The following is a 15,965-nucleotide window of genomic DNA, read 5'->3' on the forward strand; positions in this document are numbered from 1 at the left end:
TGGGGCTCCAGCTGGGAGGTGGGCCTGCTGAAGACCGCCAGGTGAAGAGGTCAGGGCGGCGAGGGGAGAGCATCGTGTGAGAGAGGCTCCGGGGGCTGGAGAGTCAGGGAGGGGCGCGCAGTCACCCTGAGAACCCTTACCGGGTGTGTAAAACGTGCAGTGAGACCACCGCAGACCCTCAAGTGCTCGCCCCGACTGATCTCCGCAGAAGCAATGTTCAGGGAAGGGGGATAAACGGTTACACCGTGGAGCAACGTTTATAACCCATAAAAGCTCAGGGAGGGAAGCAGCCTGCTTGGCTGTGGGTGAATTGTGAGTGGATTCGAATCTGCTCTGTTGACCCAGTTACTGTGTCCTCAGCCCCTGGGGTTACATTCCTGTCCTCTAAAGTCAGTCTTACGCTGCTTAGCCTGTTCCCCCAGAGCCTGGCCACCTGGACCACTTGTTGGTCCATTAGAATTTGGACAACTTCTTTGCTATTCATCTCTGTATAAAGGAGTCTTGATTTCCCACCTCCAGCTCCTGAGAAGCCTAGGTGACAGTGGAAGCCACATTACTGGACTTCCATACCTGAGGGAATATTGTGTTCAGGTCTCTGGAACATTTTCTTTGAGGACCTTTGAGCTGCTAGGAGAGGCCATCCTTCCCTTAAAGAGTCCACATTCAGCCACTGAAATCCTCAGTCCAGCCGAGCCTTTCCTTTCAGTCAACCTCTGCCCCCGCCCCACATCAGACATGTTATACAGGGCATGCTGGACCCTCTAGATGGGCTTTTAGCTGGAAACCTGACTTCAGCCAGTGTGACGAAGAGCAGACTGAGTTTACCCTGTTAAGCTCAGTGCTGGCACCTGACGCCCAAAGCTGTGGTTATTTCCAGCCAATATTTTATGGGTAGACTTCAGGATTGGGCACAGAAATGCTGGCTCCTCCCAACCCCAGTCCTCCAGTTTCTGTGTCTTGGTTTCATATCCTGGCACTATCCTAGACTATGGAAATTCTGCTTTCCAGGTGGATGAGATAACAGGGAGACAGCTAGACTGTGAACCTCAAGGCTGTTATGCATTTCTCGAGGCATAGGCCCCACTCTTGCCTGTGGATGACACCTCCTGGCTTCTGCCTGTGTAGTTGGTGGTGGGCATGGACAGATCATGGACAAGGAGAGGCCAGGATGTCTTATTCCTTTTCCCTTTCTGCTTGGTCACCAGGGCAACTGTCTCTCTATCAAGACCTTGGCTCCTGGCAGGCCTACCTCCTCTTGGAGCTTCCTTCTTCTACAGGTCCCCTACTCCCCTCCCCCCGCCTGGTCCCTTCTGGAAGGCAATGGCTCCTCTCACTTTTTCATTACTAGCCCCATTTTTTTTTTCCATCCCACCACCCATTGTTAGCTTCCCTGATCTCCACTTTCTGGGTTAGAGATTCTGAAGCAGCAGAGCCTGAGACAAAGTTTGGCTTGTTTGGGTAGGATCCCAGGAACCCCAGAACTGGGAGTGCAGAAATAAGGCAAGAAAGGAGAATTTAGTAAGTCTAGTAATCTTGCTAAGCTTATTCTATGCCTACACTGTAGGCGGCAGAAAGGCAGGAAGTAGCTTTAACCATAAAGTGACCACATTTTGGTATGTAATTCCTTTATTAAACTAATCTCCATCACACAGTTTAAGTGTATCACTGAGATCCCACTGGGAACCATGGGGGATACAGGCTGGTCTGAGCTTCTCTATGCCATACACAGTGGTCCGTGTCTCCTGAGAAGTGGAGAGAGAGTTGAAGAGAGATATTTTTCCCTAAATTCTTCCTGTACTCAGCATGACATTTGTTTATGGAGGCACCAGAGATATACGGTAAAGCATGCAGGAATTGATCCTTGCTGTAAAATCTAGGTGAGGATCTGATTCCAGCCAACAGCAAAGAAAACAAAATGGAATATAGAGAACTCAGGGAAGGAATTACTGGTCAGAAGTGTTCTTTGCAGTTCAATCAAGAATTAAGTTGTGACAACAGCCTTGGTAACTTAGCTACCAGGGCAGTTGTTAAAAGTTTGGAAGGGAAGTGTTACATGATGACAAAAAGTGGGCTTTCAAGACAGCCATTAGGGTTACTAGCTACTGCAGAATACCGGAGGTTACAGATACATGGCAGAGGGGGAGGGCAGGACAGAGTTCTTGGTTGGTCCTGGGTTCAAGGCCAAGCCTCTTCATGGAAATCTCAAGGCCATCCTGTGTACTGTCTTTTTTCCAGCCTGTCAGAAAACAAGCTTGGGAGAGTCAGGTTCAAAAGTAGCACTTATCACTTTGGCCTGCCACAATTGGATCACATGGCCACTCTGAGTTGTGGGGGAGCCTGGGAAAGAATGGTGGGATGTATCTTCTCTCTGGAAGTCCTTTTCGCTCATCTCCCCACAGACCTGCTATCATTTTCCTTGCACACAAAGTCCCACGAGAATGAAATCATGTTATTTGCTGGAAAATGGATGGAACTGGAGATCATCATGTTAGTTAAAACAATGAGCAGCACATGTTTTCTCTCAAATGTGGACTCTGGATAGAGGGAACATGAAATTAAGAGAATATTAGGGAAAAGAAGGGAATTGGGTGATGAGAGAGTCATGTAGGGGTGAATATGATCAAAGCATGTTGTATGTATTATGAAAATATCCTAAGGAAACACATTATTTTGTACAAGAGAGAGGGGGGAGAGAGAGGGAGGGAGGGAGAGAGAGTCTTATGCTTTGGGCTAACTTCACTAGCCAGGTAACTAGATGAATGGGGTCATTTACTTACCCATCTCCAGCCTTAGCTCAGCAACTGGTAGAGAGGAGGAGCTTGGTGTGGATTGGGGAATAATGGGGGGATGAGTGAGCAGTTCCAGCCACTGTTGTGGGGGTCCTGAGATAGAAGGGAAGCCATCTGAGCAGGTGTGCAGCTCAGTACAGGGCACAGGTGCCGTGGGTGGATGCATCTGGGCAAGGATTTCCAGATCAGCTCTTCCCATCACATACAATTGCATGAAGTTTGTCACCATGATGGCTAGTGTTTAAGTGAGTACCTGGCACCAGAAGAGGAGATGGGCCTTTGTTATCTTACCAGTCCTCTCTTCTCAGTAGCCTGGTGGGGCAGTGCTTGAATTCACCCCATGGACTGGGCATGAGCCAAAGCTCAATGTGGGCATCTCTGGTAAGAGGTATGGAGGGATTGGGTGTGAAGGTGCCAGACTTGGGGCACATGGTCTCTGTTGATGACCAGGAGAAGGCGGGCGAGATGGGATGGCAGCCATGCCTGAGGAAGAGCCCAGGGTTTTCTTCCCAGGCCCTGTTGCAGTTCTGTGTGGCTGAGGGAGGGTAAGTGGCTTCCTGTGCCCCTCACCCCCATGTGTTCAGCACCCAAGTTCCCCAAGCTGCTCTGCCAGGCACTGAGAATGGATATTCAGCCCCACTGGAGTTGATCACAGTACAATGGCCCAGTGTGAAACCGTGACAGGGCCATTAAGTAATTCCTTTCCCTGGGATCTCTCTGTCCTCCTCTGTGAGACTCTAGCAAAAGGCTGGGAAAGCCAGGAGTCAGTGGCTCATGTTTTTAATCCTAGTTACTCAGGACGCTGACATCTGAGGATCATGGTTTGAAGTCAGTCCAGGCAGGAAAGTCCATGAGACTTTTGTTCCCAATAAACTACTCAGAAAAATCCAGAAGTGGTGCTGTGGCTCAAGTGGTAGAGCACTAGCCTTGAGTACAAAGAGGCTCAGACACAGTGCCAGAGCCTTGAGTTCAAGCCCCAGGACAGTGGCGGGGGGTGCAGGGGAAGCCTGGAAAGTGATGGGGTTGCAAACCCCAATGCTGACAGACAGAGCAGGCCTGGAATGCCACTGAGCACAGACTCGGCTCTGTGGCTTTGTATAAGTCCCCTTGAGCCCTGCTTTCCTCCTGGGAAGCGGAGATTACACGTGTGTGTCCTAATGCTGGGGTCAGGGGCAGCATCATCCCTAGAGCGTGGTAGCCTGTGGACATGCTGGGCCACAGGCTGACCTGAAGACAGAGCCTTGCAGAATGAAGAGCTGAGTGCTACAGGGTCTACAGCAGTGTTTCTCCTCCTCCTCCTCCTCCTCCTCCTCCTCCTCCTCCTCCTCCTTCTTCTTGTCCTGGGGCTTGAACTCAAGGTTTGGGCACTGTTCTTGAGCTTTCTCAAGGCTAGCACCCTACCACTGGAGCCACAGCACCACTTCCAGCTTTTTCTGTGTATGTGGTACCAAGGAATCAAACCAGAGATTCATGCATGCTAGGCAAGCACTCTATCACTAGGCCACTTTCCCAGCCAGCTTGTTCTTATAACTCCATGAGCTCAAGAAAACATCTGTACACTAGATGTTACTCTGGACCTGCAGGCTCCATACATCCAGAGTCCCTTTTTTGGCATTAGAGTTTGACCTTAGGTCTTTGCCCAGTTCCTGCTGATTCCGACCTGGAAAGAGTCTGGAGGAGGCCGGGAGTTTGGCCTAGTGGTAGAGTGCTTGCCTAGCATGCACGAAGACCCGGGTTCAATTCCTCGGTACCACATACATAGAAAAAAGCCAGAAATGGTGCTGAGGCTCAAGTGGTGGAGCTCTAACCTTGAGAAAGCCCAAAGACAGTGCTCAGGTCCTGAGCTCAAGCCCATGACTGGCAAAAAAAAAAAGAGTCTGGAGGAAAGGAGGTTCTCACTTGATTCATATTTATGAGAAAGACTTAGCATCCCTTGTTTTCACACAATAGAAATACCCAGAATGAAGCCAGCACTGGTGGCTCGCACCTGTAATCCTAGCTACTCAGGAAGCAGAGATCTGAGGGTCATGGTTCAAAGCCAACCTGGGCAGGAAAGTTTGTGAAACTTTTATATCCAATTAACCACGAGAAAAGCAGAAGCAGAGCTATGGCTCAAAATGGTAGAGTGATAGCTTTGAGTGAAAAATCACAGGGACAGCACCCTGAGTTCAAGCCTCACAACCAACAGAAAGAAAGAAACAAAGAAAAAGAAAGAAGGAAAGAAAGAATGGAAGGAAGAAAGAAAATCCCAGAATGGCAGTAGTTGGGAAAAGACAGAAGTTTCTCTGACATGCCAAAGTTCAAAGGCTGGCATTTACTTGTGAGTAAATGGCCACATTTACTTGCAGAGAAGACTGGGTCAACAGGGAGATTTTGTTACTAAGGAAGAGGATAGTAGATACAGAAGGCAAATGAGCCATTCCTGCCACATCAAGTAACCTGGAGAATGGGGTGAGGGAGGATAGGTGGACCTGGGTTTCAGAAATCCAGATACCTACTTGTCTTGCTATACCTGTCTTTGAGCCTCTTTGTGATCAAATAGAGCAAACAACCCATATGAGTGTAGTAAGGACAGCAGGAACTGGCCAAAAAGCTGCCTGTGCCAGCCAGTGCTGGGTTTTATGTGAGCCCTACCTTAGATCACTCTTCCCCAACCTCTTGAGAGATGTCATTGTGGGGAGAGGTCCCCTCCTGTCTGAATCAGCTGGGGTAGGAGATCTGTACATCCAATGGAGCCCCGAGTGATAATCAACCAGCCCTCTGGTTTGGGATGTGCTGTGCACAAGCAAGTTGCTGTCTCAATCATGGCTCTCCCAGAGCCACCAGGCCTCAGCCCCTTGGGTTTGATGAGGGTCCCCATCCATCATCCCCTCCCCAGACTCTACAGGTCTGTTTGGTTCCTCTTACTTGCTGTTATCTCCTCACAGGATGCTTTTGTCCCAGGAGATAGATGGCCATTTTTTTTTTTTTACAAGTTCTGTGGAATTCCTCTGGAATTCCAGAACTAGATGAATGTGTGCAGTCTCTGGCCTGCAGCACTCAGGAATATTGCCAAATGACCCCATCCAGGCTACTCCTTTCTCATCCAGCTCTGGGGGCTCTGTGCATCCTCAACACACAGATCTCTCCCTGTCCCTCTCCCTCTCCCTCTCCCTTTCCCCTTTCTTCCAGTCTGAGCCTGAGCCTGATTCTGTCCTCATTCTACTCTCTGCATGCTTCTCAAGAGCAGGGCCTGGTCTTATTCTTCTCTAGATCTCCACAGAACCAGGCAGGCCTCAGGAGGAGTGGACATGTGTCCATGGTCAGCACTAATTTTAGGTGAGTTTTTAAAGACTTCAAATTCGGGGCTGGGAGTTTGGCCTAGTGGTAAGAGTGCTTGCCTAGCATGCATGAAGACCAGGGTTCGATTCCTCAGCACTCCACATACATAGAAAAAGCCAGAAGTGGTGCTGTGGCTCAAGTGGTAGAGTGCTAGCCTTGAGAAAGCCCAAGGACAACGCTCAGGCCCTGAGCTCAAGCCCAGGACTGGCAAAAAAAAAAAAAAAGACTTCAAATTCAAAGCTAGGGGTGAGGAGTCAGGCATTTCTATGTTTGACTGTCCATATTAACCTCCCTCTGCAAAGATGTACACCTACCGACTTTCCAGCGAGGTCCAGGTCCATAGGGAAGTCAGCGAGGGTCTCATGTGTCTGTGAAAAGCTCAGAGGAAGGTATGGAGTTGGGGGCAGAGACAGGGGCCCGCACTTCTGGGTTCTCTCCCTAGATCTTGGCCAAGTGACTACTGCAGACCCGCAAAGGGGTTGCAAAGCCTTGTTGAAAGCACAGTGTGTGTCTCCAGGCCCCAGCCTCCCTCTCAGTGGGGTTTGTAGGGCTCAGCGTCATGATTACCAGCCAGCCTCAGAATGGGGGGGGGGGGTGGTTCCATGGTAGGATGAGAGTTTCCTTGCAAACCCCAGCCGTCCCAGGGAACCCCGCAACAGTGGACCCTCCCCCCACCCCTGAGAATGCTTCTTGCACACCTTCTGAGTGCACATGGCCCTAACTGCTCAGCTGGTTACCATCCACTAAGACCCCAGCTCAGTGAGGGCCTGGAACCAGCCTGGATGCCAGGTCCACACCTCAGCACCAACCATTTCCAGCAGCATGTCTTTGGGCAAGTCACTACACCTCTCTCTTTTGCTTTTCTCATCTGTAAAACAAGTATCATGCCACTTCAAGTTCTACTTCAGAGCATTATTATAAGGATTAAGTGACCTTAAAGTGACTTACCATGGTGTCTGTGGTAAAGCAAGCAGGACAGGATACAGCATCTTAAATGCAGAGGTCTGCAGGGCCTGCCAGGCTGGGTGGATGTGGGTTATGTCATGTCTTCCAGACTCCAAACTTCCACCAACTAGTGTTGCTTTAACCATTTCTATACCACTTCACCCTACTTCTGGTAGACCTGCTGAAACAATAGAGTATCAGTAACTTGGAGAATGCTACTACATCTTACCTAGATGTATACCTGAACAATGATCAATCAATGACTTTGATTTTTTTTTTGCCAGTCCTGGGCCTTGAACTCAGGGCCTGGGCACTGTCCTTGGACTTTCTCAAGGGTAGAGCTCTATCATTTGAGCCACAGCACCATTTCTGGCTTTTTTCTATGTGGTACCAAGGAATTGAACCTAGGTCTTCGTGCATGCTAGGCAAGCACTCTATCACTAGGCCAAACTCCCGGCCCCTGACTTTCTTTCTTTTTTTTAAACTTACTTCTGTCCTTCTTGTTATTGAAGGAACCATATCCTTGTCTTTTTTTCTTTTTTTTTTCTTTTTTTTTGGGGGGGGGGTCAGTCATAGCGTTTGAACTCAGGACTTGGGTGCTGTCCCTGGGCTTTTTTGCTAAAGGCTGGCACTCTACCACATTGAACCATAGTACCATTATTGGTTTTCTGGTATCTAATTGAAGATAAGAGTCTCATTCTAATTCAGGCTGGTTTTGAACTGTGATCCTCAGATCCCAGCCTCCTGAGTAGCTAGGATTACAAGTGAGAAACACCAGCATCTGGCTTAAAAAAATCTATGAGACCCCTCAAATGTTGCTTAGATTACTTATTCTAGTAAACTATCATCTTGTTTTCTCAAATGGCCATCCTTATTCTTGGTTCAAAGGATCAGTCTTTCTCTGCCTCAGTCTCTGTTCCTGTCTCTCTGTCTGTGTCTCTGTCTTTGTGTCAGGAATTCCAGTCGCGGATGTGGTCTGGTTGATCATCTCATGACTGTCACAGTGAGAAAACCTTTTGCTGCCAGGGTGTAAGGTCTGACTCTTGCCACAAGGTGTTTTCCCATTAGTCCTTTAGCTCCTAGAGTCCCAGGTGACATAAAAGATAATGGCTGAGAGCAAAGGCAATGCATACAACCCAGAGGTATGGCTACTGGGCTTGGGGCTTGCTTTTAGTTCCCCTTTGGCTATCTTCCGACCAAGTGAAGAGTCTGTGCTTCTAGAAAGATCCATCTTTAGGCTACAGTTGTGGTGCATGATCCCTGTTTTGGGCCTGTGGCAAGGCAGCGAACCATGGGTAGAGTGTACAATAGAGCAAAGCTGATCACGTCACTCAGGAAGTACATCAAGAGGAAGGGTCTTGGGGTTCCCAAAGCTCCTTCAAGGGTACTTCCAATGGTCTGAAGACATCTCAGTAGGCCCCACCTACTAAATACTGTGCCACCTCCCCGTGGTTCCCCCCTGGGGAGCAAGCCTTTATCATCACACAAACCTATAGGGGACACAAGATCTGAAATATGCAGAAATATATAAATCTGAGGGTGAGTTTCTACTGAGATGCAGGCCTCCCCAAAACTATTAGTAGGGGTCAGACTTGATTTATACTGAAAGTCACTAGATACTCTCTTCAATGGCCAAAAAGGAACTTTTTTTTTTTGCCAATCCCGGGCTTGAGCTCAGGGCCTGAGCACTGTCTTGGACTTTCTCAAGGCTAGAGCTCTACCACTTGAGCCACAGCACCACTTCTGGCTTTTTTCTATGTATGTGGCATTGAGGAATTGAACCTGGGTCTTTGTGCATGCTAGGCAAGCACTCTACCACTAGGCCAGATTCCCAGCCCAGGAAAGTAAATTTTTGTCCTAAGGATTTAAAAAGTAAAAAGATAATGATTTGTATAACAGCTCCTTAGAAACTGTAATCATGGCTCAAGTGGAAGAGCACCTTCTTAGCATACGCGAGGCCTTTCAGTTCAATCACCGTACTATCAGGAGAGAAAAGAAAGGGAGAAAGAAGAAGGAAGGAAGGGAAGGAGGGAGAGAGGGGAAGAAGAAGAAGAAGAAGAAGAAGAAGAAGAAGAAGAAGAAGAAGAAGAAGGAGAAGGAGAAGGAGAAGGAGAAGGAGAAGGAGAAGGAGAAGGAGAAGGAGAAGGAGGAGGAGGAGGAAGAGGAGGAGGAAGAGGAAGAAGAGGAGAAGGAGGAGGAGGAAGAGGAGGAGGAAGAGGAGGAGGAAGAGGAGGAGGAGGAGGAAGAGGAGAAAACAGTAGAAAGAAGGAAGGAGAAGGAAGAAGGAAAGGAAAAAGTGGGGGGGAGAAGGCAACAACAGCTTCTTTGACTAAAAGCCCTGGACTCTTCATTTGGTCCTGAAAATGGGGACTGAGTAACTAAAGGCCAGAGGCAGTGTCTGTGCCTTGACTTTGCATCTGCCTCCTTGCATTGAGCCCTTCTCCCCTTGGATTCCATAAACAACAGAGCTGGTACATAAACACCTTGTGACAAATCAGATCCATCCTCTAGGCCATAATGACTTCACCTAACAAGACCCTTCCTGAGCATCCTGAGATAAAGATCAAGACACAGTGTGACCCAGACTTGTTACTAATATGCTTCCCAAAACACACGCTGGAACACTAAAGATGGAGTCACTGAACACCTTTTATTCATCCTTCCCAATGTGGCTGTGGTGATTAGATCTCCTCCCTCTGCCGTTTACCCCTGTTCAGCTCTTAATCTAGTAACTGAGTCTCCTCTATTGAAGTTCCAGAGCTGGAACTTTTGCCCTAAAACTCTAGTAACAATTCAGGCAAGTTAGAGGTTTGTGGAAGAAGAATCTTATGAAAGAAAATTGTGTGTGTGTGTGTGTGTGTGTGTGTGTGTGTGTGTGTGTGTGTGAGAGAGAGAGAGAGAGAGAGAGAGAGAGAGAGAGAGAGAGAGAGAGAGAGAGAGAGAGAGAGAGAGAGAATCTGAACAAATTTTAAACCAGGCCAGTGTTTCACGCCTATGATTCTAGCTACTCAGTAGTCTGAGATTGAGAGAATGACAGTGCAAGCCAGCCTTTGGCAGAAGAGAGGGGCTGAGAGTTTGACCTAGTGGTAAAGTGCTTGCCTAGCATGTACAAAGACCTGGGCTCAATTCCTCAATGCCACATATATAGAAAAAAACCAGAAGTGGTGCTGTGGTTCAGGACTTGAGTTTAAGCCCCAGAACCAGCAAAAAAAAAAAGTCTGAGAGAGATCACCTCTAAAATAATCAGCAAAAAGCAAAGCTACAGGCATGGCTCAACTAGTAGAATACCGGCTGAGCAAGTAAGTCAAACTAGTGAGAGGTCCTGAGTTCCAGCTCTGGTAACAGCAAAAATGGAAATTAAGCTTTTATAAAAAGCTAAATTATACTAATGCAAAACTAAAATTTACTCTGTGTGTTACAACAAAATTTTCTTAAAATATTGATTTGTGCTTATAAGAAATAATAAAAACTTTTTTTTCTTTTAGGCAACTGGCCTGAGAAACAGAGTATATTTAGCGCTCTATCATTTGAGCCATACCTTCAAGTCTAAAATGAACTCTTTTTGATTTAGAACAAACTTTGTAATTTCCAGAGTGTTCTTAAGAAATAGGGACAGATAGCTAGGCCTTACAAGACACATGTCAGGCTTCTATTTGTATGAATTACTGGTATGTATTCCAAAATTGTCTGAAATTCCTAAACATATGATGTTTATAATTCCCATGAGAAAAATACCATATGCCATAGAAATATCAAATATATTTGCAGATTATACATGGTGATCAGATCTTTAATCATGGACTACTTTAGGCCTTGTCCATAAATTGCTTTACTATGATTCCCTTTTCCAATCATTTTGTAAACAACTGTGATCCTAAGGTCTTCATGGAGGTTTGTGGAAAGACCTATGACAAAGCTACGTCTCTGGTAACTTGGAGATCATGGCATTGGCTAATCAATGGGTTTGTGACACTGCTAGACAGTCCGTCTCAGGTAGAGCACAATGAATTAGTGGAGACTGAATGAACTGATAGTCTGTGACCCATCAACTCAAATCCCCGAAGATGAAATTTGGCTGGAATTTCAACTCAGAGGATAAAACGACTTAAGCTTTTCCTCCATCCTTTAAATTCCCTGGGAGGGGCAACTATTCATCTTGGACTTGACTTTATCCATCCAAACAAGTGCCTCCCTCTCCTCCCTAAATCCCCTGCCAGACTCCCTCAAATACGACGCTTTCATCCGCTGACCTCAGCAATGCTAAGATAGACTTTCAGATGGTTCTTTTCAAATTGTGCTGGTTTGCAGGGCCTGGATTCAATGGCTCTTCTCTTGCACATCTCTGATATTGCAGAAAGTCCACTGAAACCACAGCATGGCAGAATGATGACTGGACAAGATCCAAGAACTGGCTGTTCCTTCCTAGCGGTGAGGGTTTACAAGGAACATGTTTCATTGATAATTAACCGTCAGTGCTTTCCATGGAAAGATATTGATCACAGAGAAAAATGAAGACATAATAAAGAAGGGGGGGTCTGTAAGTTTCTATCAGGCCTGGCAAGGCATAGGTTGCGGGGCGGGGGGCGGCAATAGCGAGTTTCCCCTTACCATTTCCTTTATTTGAACGTTTAACCATTTCAGCTGAGGTCCTTGTAGACTTCAGGCTTCATTCCTGCTGATAACTGTGTCTTACCTGAGATGTGTATCACATGTGAGCAGCCAGCACTTACTTGCTTGTCACCAAAGCAATTATGACAGGTGACTTTTTGTGACCCCTGGTCTCTAATGCCAGGCCTGGGGCTGCTCTTGTCAGAGTGCTTATTCTGGATGTGAGAATCCATCTTTTCCCAGGTAAGGCAACTTAACCTTTGCTTCAAAGAAACTCCTTCTTTGACCTGCTTGTGGGAGCTTCTGTTTGAGGTCAGCAACTGGAACCCTGATGTCTGGGGGCACCAGTGCATGTGAGGCTTTGCAGTATTTTGGGGGCTTAGAAGAACACATGGCCTGGGTCATAGAACACATCAGCGGAGACTGGATTCATTTTCCATAATGATTACACGAATATTCCCAAGCCAATACATTATGATTTCTGCAAACAGTAAAACTAATGCTTTCATAGTTGCATACTTTCTTGAGTTAGAGTTTTGCTACCAGATGGATTTCAGTGCTGAATCTAAACATCTTTGTCCACCTTTTGTGCTATTCCCATGGTTAATTAATGCACATCTGGTGTGACTCATTGCTCCTCAAGGACAGCTCAGGGGAGGCATCGATAGCTCTCAGGGCTTCCTAGTGTGGCCTTTCTGAATGCTCTGTGAAGGCTGAGGGGTAGTCTCTCTTCTGATGGCCCGCTGCTCCTCTTGGTGCAATAGCAGTGGCTGGCAGTGGCTGGCAGGGAGGGGTTAGATGGTAAAGTGAAGTCTGAGGGCCTTTTCCAGCCCGAGCTGGAACCATCTGGTCCCCCCTGTGGGAGGGGCGGAGGTTTTGAGGCTGTGTGGACCAGTTGTGTTTGTGGCCAAGTTGCTCTAAGTTCTAGGCAGTTGTCTGGTCTGGATTTTAGGGAGCTAGCAGAGCCCAGGGTCTCTCTGTGGCCCCTCAACATCTCCTGCCCCCCATGGCCATCACTGCAGCACAAAAGTCTCAGAGAAGAGTCCAGGAAGCTTCTTGGGCTGGGATGGGTTTTGGTCTTGAGTGTGTCAGGAAATGTGGTTTCAATAGGCATGCATGGGTTGTCCTGGCTCTGAGAAGGGAGGAATCTGCCCACCACTCCACACCCCAACACAGCTCCTGGGAGTGGCTCACCCTCCTCAAGTGCCCTCCAACTCTGCCAACACTGGAACGGCCCAGCCACCTCAACCCAGGACTCATTTTGCAAAGTCATTTATTTTGAGATCAGATTGGGAGGAAAGCATGGCTCCTGTTTCTTTCAATCAAGAATATGGGTTCTTTCGCAAGAATCAGAGAGAGGCTGGAAGGATGGCTCAAAGTGTTAGAGCGCCAGCCTATGAGCTTGAGGCCTTCAGTTCAAAACCCTAGTATTGCTAAACAACCACAAACCCCACCCCACCCCAAAAGAAAGGCCACACAAAGAAGATGAAGAAAGACAAAAAGTGAGCAAGATAGAGGAGGGTAGGGCCTTTCCTAGATTTATATTTGGTCCCCATCACGACCCAGAATCCAAAATGGGCTGGTAGGGGTTCTCCATTCAGCTTCTGGGCCCTGGGAGCCGTCCTCTGCAGCTCCGGCATCTGCCCAGCAACAGAGAAGACTGGAAGACTTCAAGGCAGATTCTAGGGTCCAGTCAATGTGACTGCTGCCTACAGTGTTCCCATGGGCCAGGTACCTACAAGGCAGGGTGGGACTATCTGGGCCAGGAAGGAAAAGATACAGGCTTGGTGAAAGTTTACCAGTGTCTGTCATTGCTGAGATGTTATGTGACCTTTTCATTCATTCATTCAGTTATTTATTCAGGGAATGGAACCCAGCAATCTTTTTTTTCCATATATTTTTATTGTAATTAATGTTGTGCCCAGAGGAGGGGTCCCCCAAAGAAGACCACCGAGATCGAGGTGTCCGAAATGCAACAGCAAGGTTTTATTGCAGGATACGAGCCAGGCAAGGAACTCTTCTGCAGGTACTCGGTAGCGAGGCTGGGAGGAGTTGAGAGTCAGGTTTTACACAGTGTATTTAAAGGCAGAAATCACAAACAGTTGCTAGGCAAGTTGGGGGGGGGGCATTCTACAATTATGAAAATCACAAACAACTGTTAATTAGGGTCCAGAAGTTCCTTTCAGATAAGGTGACTTATTAACTGTTCTTTCCTGTTTATGTATCCTCTGGGTTCGAAACTCTTATCTTTGAGTCAAGCTGAGTTTCTATTCTGCCTAGTGGAAGGGGAATAATTTGAGTCTGGGGGTATTTTTCATCCCTACACTTCCCCCTCAGCTGGTCCCCAGGGGGAGGATTCAATCCTGAATCCTATTCCAGCAATTCTATGAAATCATTTTCCTTGTTTATTTCACCTACAGGGGAGTAATTCCTCTGGACCATTAACTGAATGGTTCCTAGCCTTTCTTTCATAAATTGCACAAGCCTATTAAGATTACAGGGTCCAAAAGTTAGTAAAATTAACAATATCACTAAGGGTCCTGATAAGCTACACATGAGAGTGGTGAACCAGGGAGATTTACTACACCAGGCTTCAAACCAGCTTTGTTGGGCCTCCAGTTCCTTTTTTCATTTCTGCAAACCTTCCCTAACCTTGGCCATTGTTTGTTTAACTACCCCTGAATGGTCTACATAAAAACAGCATTCCTCACCAAGGGGTTGTGAGGCCTTTCTGCTGTAGAAATAATAACTCTAGTCCTCTCCTGTTTTGCATAACTACTTCAGCCAGAGAACTAAGGGATTCTTGGAGGTGGGAAATAGAGGACTCAATTTAACTGGGGGGGGGGGTCCCACCATATATGTCCAGTCGACCCACACCCCCAGCTAGCGCAGTATGCATGTCCTGCTCCTCCACACTTTTGAATCTGACTTGGGGATCGGGAGTGGCCTGGACACACATAGAACCGGTGAGCTCCGGTCCTATCCCAGGGATTCCAAAGTTCTCCTGCCAGGTCTGGTTCCAAGGGAGATGTGGATTGCCATTAACTAGACAAAAGAAAAGAGTTTAAAGAGTTGGAGAGGTGTCTGCTGGCCTTCCAGCTATCTCCATGATAATCAGGGCAAAGGGATCTGTTGGTCTGGCTTGCGAGTAATGGACCCAGGCGGTGAGGTGACTCCATCTACTTTGAGAGCGGTGGGACTCATCAGCAACACCATGCAGGGCCCTTTCCACCATGGTTCCAGAGTCTTAGGATTGTGTCTCCAGATGAGCACCCAGTTGCCTGGTCTGAACAAATGGGGAGTAGGGACAGAGGCAGAATCATCTTGGCAACTCGATCGGCCAAATTATTTCCTCTGGTCACTGCGTTAATCCCTTTTTGATGACCAGGACAGTGCATGATGGCAATTTTTGAGGGTCCCCATAAGGCCTATAAGGACTGGATTGGATCATGGTTAACAGTGCCAGCTAAGATAACACATGACTGGGTGGGGGCCAACAATTGTTATCAGACTCGGGTAGACAGTATTCTTTTGTTTGGAGGAGCATACAATGTGCCCTCCTAGTTCTGCACCCAAGAAAAACCCTCACAATTAGGAAATATACATCCAAGCATAGCAACCCCCCACATCCAGAGTCACCATAATGGCTGCAAAAACCTAGAGGACTTTGAACTTATCACAGAATGTCCCACCACCAAGGCTTTAGTTCCAGTCCTCTCAGGAAGCAGCTTTGGAGTGGTGGAATCAGGCAGGACAGGATGTGTGGCATCAACCTTGTCTCTCAGCAGCTCCAATAGAATGTCACACCTCCTGCTGGGTCACCTGCAAATTTCTACACAGACTGGTTAGAGAAGCTTGCTCTAAGGCCTGACTTTGGTGAAGTCTCCCAATGATTTCCTGGTTGCTTTTCCTGAGCATATTCATTTTTGCAGGCTGGCACCCCATTGGTTTTTAGGACAATATCGGGTTGAGATTCCAAAGTAATACCAGGGTGACAATTTTTAGTAACCAGATTTCTTTTAAACGAGGCTAGGATTCTCTAGACAAGTATAGACGACTTGAACCTGTAGCCATTCCCCCCAAGTGCAGTCTCCACTCTTGCACATCTGTTACTACTCTTTTCCATACCTCTAATTTATCTTGTCTCATTTTCCAAAAATGACTCTGGTCCCTTCATCTTAAGGGGGTTGGTGGGCGAAGATCCGTCTTCTATAACTTATTCAGGCTGACTCAGGGGCGTTGTCTCTATGCTTAGCCGGGGACCCTAAAAGCTTAGCCTATTTTACCAAGGGGTTGCCAGGA

At 47.3% G+C, this 15,965-nt stretch overlaps 1 long non-coding RNA gene across 1 annotated transcript; it reads right to left on the reverse strand.

Annotated features, from left to right (window-relative positions):
* Positions 1–1,645: 1,645 nt before the first annotated feature.
* On the reverse strand, positions 1,646–6,462 carry LOC150050510 (uncharacterized). The gene is made up of 3 exons (XR_016538727.1): positions 6,425–6,462; positions 2,778–3,042; positions 1,646–2,534 (listed from the first exon to the last, which is right to left on the reverse strand). It is a non-coding gene; the product is annotated as an uncharacterized LOC150050510 (long non-coding RNA).
* Between the last annotated feature and the right edge of the window lie 9,503 nt (positions 6,463–15,965).

The sequence above is a fragment of the Megascapheus bottae genome, chromosome 18, assembly GCF_031878675.1.
Source record: "Megascapheus bottae isolate mThoBot1 chromosome 18, mThoBot2.hap1, whole genome shotgun sequence".
Lineage (NCBI taxonomy): Eukaryota > Metazoa > Chordata > Mammalia > Rodentia > Geomyidae > Megascapheus > Megascapheus bottae.